Genomic DNA, 4,281 nt, shown 5'->3' on the forward strand with positions numbered 1-4,281 from the left:
TGTCGCTAGTGCGGTGGAGAATCAAATTCCGGCGAGCTCTGCCGCGTAATTTAAATTTACGAAAATGTACGCGAACGCGAAACAGCCAGCCTGCCTGCCTGCCAGCAAGCCTGCTTCCAGGGGTCGCCGTATAAAGCTTATTGCTATAGGCAAAAAGCTTAAAAAAAACTTCCATCCACGTCTGAGTTCTAAAAAAATGGGTATAAAAGGGTTAGCGGTGAAGTAGTTGGTCGCTACTCGTAATCAACAGAACTTACAGAAGCAAGAAAACGACACGAGCTTGGGAATGGTACGGGTTAAGCCTACGGGGTCGATGTTTATTAATCCTTGTTTTGACCTTTCGTTACTGCTACGATGTTGATTCCAATGTTTTGATCATATATTATTTATCGGACAAACAGTCATTAAAGAAAGCGAAGGAGGAAAGAGAGAGAGAATGCGAGAGAGAGCAGAGAGCAGAGAGAGGGAGAGAGAAAGAGAGAGAGGGAGAAAGAGAGAGAGGGAGAAAGAGAGGGAGAGAGAGAAAGAGCAGGGAGGGAGAGAGAGAGGGAGAAAGAGCAGGGAGGGAGAGAGAGAGGGAGAAAGAGCAGGGAGGGAGAGAGAGAGAGGGAGAAAGAGAGGGAGAGAGAGCGAGAAAGAGCAGGGAGGGAGAGAGAGAGGAAAGGGAGTAAGAGAGAGAGAGAGAGAGAGAGAGAGCAGGGAGGGAGAGAGAGAGGAAGAAAGAGAGGGAGAAAGAGGGGAGAGGGAGTAAGAGAGAGGGGGGAGAAAGAGCAGGGAGGGAGAGAGAGGGAGAGAGAGGGAGAGAGGGAGGAGAGGGAGTAAGAGAGAGAGAGCGAGGGAGAAAGAGCAGGGAGGGAGAGAGAGAGGAAGAAAGAGAAAAAGAGTACTTGTGGGTGTTTGTAGGTACTTGTGGATGCTTGTAGGTACTTGTGGGTGCTTGTGGGTACTTGTGGGTACTTGTGTGCGCTTGTGAATATCCCCCAAAAACATTTACGTTAATTTTAGGATGAAACTTTTCTCTATCATAAAAATTTTATGACTGACCCCTAAAATATCAACGATAATTTAAGGAAGACCCCTGTCACAACGGTAGTATGAGCGCCATCTCGTACACATATATGGTGAAAACATTTTCCTTAACAAACTGGATATTTCCAAACATAAAATTTGACATGCATGGGCCTAGTTCTTTTCGGAGGCTCCGCTTTGACTATTTGGCCAACATTGCGTGTTAATTAGAACTATTTTATGTTTAATATTAATAGACTTAATTCAATACTAGTTTCATACTTTTAATTTATATTTATAGGAAAGCTTAAAAAACAGGTGTTATTAAAGTTGAAAAATAGTTTTATTAAAACTCAGTGCATCAGTTTAAATTTTAAACTCTTAATAAAAACAATAGCTATTAAAATTCAAAATTATCTTATCAAATTTTAGTTTTAAATCTCATTTAAATGAGTGAACTTAAACATCAACTTATCTTGTTTAAATAATTATATTCAGGGAACCATTTTGAACCTAAATTAAAAATACTCTTAAGAAAGAATTGAAAATTTATTTCTACATTTCCTATATAGGGAGCTAACAACTGGCTAGGGGAAGATATAGTCTGACGTCATGCAGCTCCTCTCTAGTTGGAATTTTTGAGCGTAGAATACTGTTTCCAACCGTTAGGAGGGATGAAACTCCAGTAAGAGATAGAAGGGTGTGGCGTTTCAGGGTCAGAACTGTTAGCTCCCTATTATGAAGATAGACCAAGGGTTAAATGCAACCTTCAAATTTAAAAAAATGCTTTTTATGTCAATATTTAATACAAGCAAATCGATAATCAAATAAATATTAGTAATATAAGAAACCTCCCGTTGGTTAATTACCGGTAATTTAATAAATACCGCCGCGTAAATTACCAATTTATATCTTACCATAATTTTAGAGGGAATGAGAAGCTTCGTTTGAAAAACTTCAGATTTAATTTCTGTCAATTCAAAAATATCAAGCTTTTAATTGACTCCCATTTCAGCGGCCGTATTCTGCAGAAAAGTTAAGCTCCTCCTTCTGCCCTTGGCTCTCTGATTGGACCGTCAACCATTGCCCTTGGCCTTTTAATTGGCTACGTCTACCGATGACGTTACATGCCTTGGCTCAGTGATTGGTGCAAATTCCGCGCAGACTCAGATGTAAACTATCAAATTATACACCAAATTCAAAATGTTTTTTCATAAACTGACAAATGAGTTACCGGTTAAACACCGGTTTTACTGGTTGCTTCGGTAACGCTATGTGCTGAACGCACTTACAGCAGACGACATTTCAACACTTTCTATCAACCTCCCGATGTTGATCAACGTGTCGAGTAAAGTGGTGAGTGTAATTTATGAAGGATTAATTAATTTATGAAGTATTCAACTAAACTCTTTAATTTTCCCCCTTAAAAATCCGATTTAAATAAAAACACACCATTTTATTTATTTCTTTTATGATTTATTACTTTTTCAGATTGTGTGGCAACTGTCGATCGCAGTATAGAAATTAGAAGTCACTGCAGTAAAAAATGAGAGGGCTGATCGCCCGTGTTAACTGAATGGTTAAAGCCTTATTTGAGCACTTAGCATGACCAAAATCGCAAGAGCAACTCCATGATTGGTTCATGCTCTTGTGGCATTAACAATTTCGCACTTATTATATTCTCATGGAATGGTGTGTTCATGAGCGAGATACACCCATACCCTTTAATCAATATTTATCCTTTCCTCTCGCAGACGAGGTATATCTTCCAACTGCTGACGAAAAAGCTTATCCAGAGACTGAGTGTCAAGCCATTTGCGCCTCGCAACTAACACTGGAAGTCGCGGAAGCGCTTTACAACAGCAAATCGACATAACTTATAAAACATAACCAGTAACCATATTTACACCTTCCCAATGAACAGTTACTTGAAAAGTAAGCATTTCAGTATGCAGCAATTGGTATAATCACCCCTTTGTTTCTCTTAATATGAATATGGTAAATCTGAAATAGGTCTAATGAATGACAATAGAATAGTTAAAGTTATATTTAAAATAGGTATGTGGTCATGAAGACTTCGGAGGATGTAAATTGCAATCATGCAACAGAAAAAAGCAATGAACTCTTGACAGTCAGAAATATGTAAAATTTAATACACGTGGAAAATAAATTGCCGAATTTTTGGGTTTGAGAGTGTATCGGGACTGATTGGGTGCTGGCATGCTGGTTATAAATAATGTCATCTTGAGTACAGGCTAGACATCATCAACATAAAATAAGAAATGTCATCTTGAGTACGGGCTAGACATCATCAACATAATTCTAATGTGAACTGATTAAAAACATGCCATTAACGGTTTTAAAGCATTAAAGGCGGTAACAGACTTTTTCTTCTTTTTTAAATCCCTCCCCGGCTCCACTTAGCTCTATGAGGATGACAAACACTATCCACACAGGCTCACAACCCCCATTTAATAACAGTCAATGATAACAAAAATCCAAATAATTTAAAAAAATGTTTTGAAGTCTATCTAATACATTATTCAATGCATGCATATAACCAAAAGTGGATGAGAGGAAAAGTATGAAAATGGCCAAAAGTCGCGACTCATCAGAGTTTCGCCGTAGTTGACCGTTTTATTGGCGTAGCTATACTGGGCCTGTTCACTCCCTTAAAATAGGTCTTGTGTTAATTCGCGGTTACGCGGTTACCGTCGTCTGCTATTGTGTATGCTAGAACGTCCTCGATTTGTGTTTGTAGTCAGGACAGAGTAGCTGGTAATGTTTTAAAAGGTATTTGAAGGTATAATATGGATTTAAGTAAGGTTATCGAAGCAATAGAAGAGCACATAAAACTAGATACGTTTAAAACAAGTCTCGGTAATATAGCTACAGCGCGATCAGCTTCCGTCGTGATGCGCGTGATCGAGTGGGCTATGGTTAAACCAAGGAGCATAAATGTCTGAACTACTTTAAGTCGCGAGTTTGCAAGTCCATCAGTCACTAGTAAACTAAATAGTTATTGGCGAAACTTTGATGTCCGCGTTTTTTAACACAGGCTCTATGGCCATTTTCATACTTTCCCTCTCATTCACATTTGATATAACCCATGCAATAAATGTAATGCGCTTATTAAATGAAGCGTCTACTAAATTACAATACAAGTTAACAGTAAACTAACACGTATGCGAGAAATAAATCATAAAATACACGCAAATATCGCGTGTAATAAATTATATGGATTAAACGCAAAAAAATAACTACTTATAATAA

At 38.3% G+C, this 4,281-nt stretch overlaps 1 long non-coding RNA gene across 2 annotated transcripts; it reads left to right on the forward strand.

Moving 5' to 3' along the window:
• Window positions 1-2,873: 2,873 nt before the first annotated feature.
• LOC149614049 (uncharacterized) lies at window positions 2,874-3,199 on the forward strand. Of its 2 annotated transcripts, none has more exons than XR_016376222.1 (2): window positions 2,874-3,006; window positions 3,067-3,199. It is a non-coding gene; the product is annotated as an uncharacterized LOC149614049 (long non-coding RNA). The 2 variants fall into 2 exon arrangements; XR_016376221.1 differs by having other exon boundaries at window positions 2,877-2,943.
• Window positions 3,200-4,281: the final 1,082 nt, after the last annotated feature.

The sequence above is a fragment of the Phalangium opilio genome, unplaced genomic scaffold, assembly GCF_054372755.1.
Source record: "Phalangium opilio isolate 3A_F unplaced genomic scaffold, DU_Popi_V2 ptg000229l_1, whole genome shotgun sequence".
Taxonomy (NCBI): domain Eukaryota; kingdom Metazoa; phylum Arthropoda; class Arachnida; order Opiliones; family Phalangiidae; genus Phalangium; species Phalangium opilio.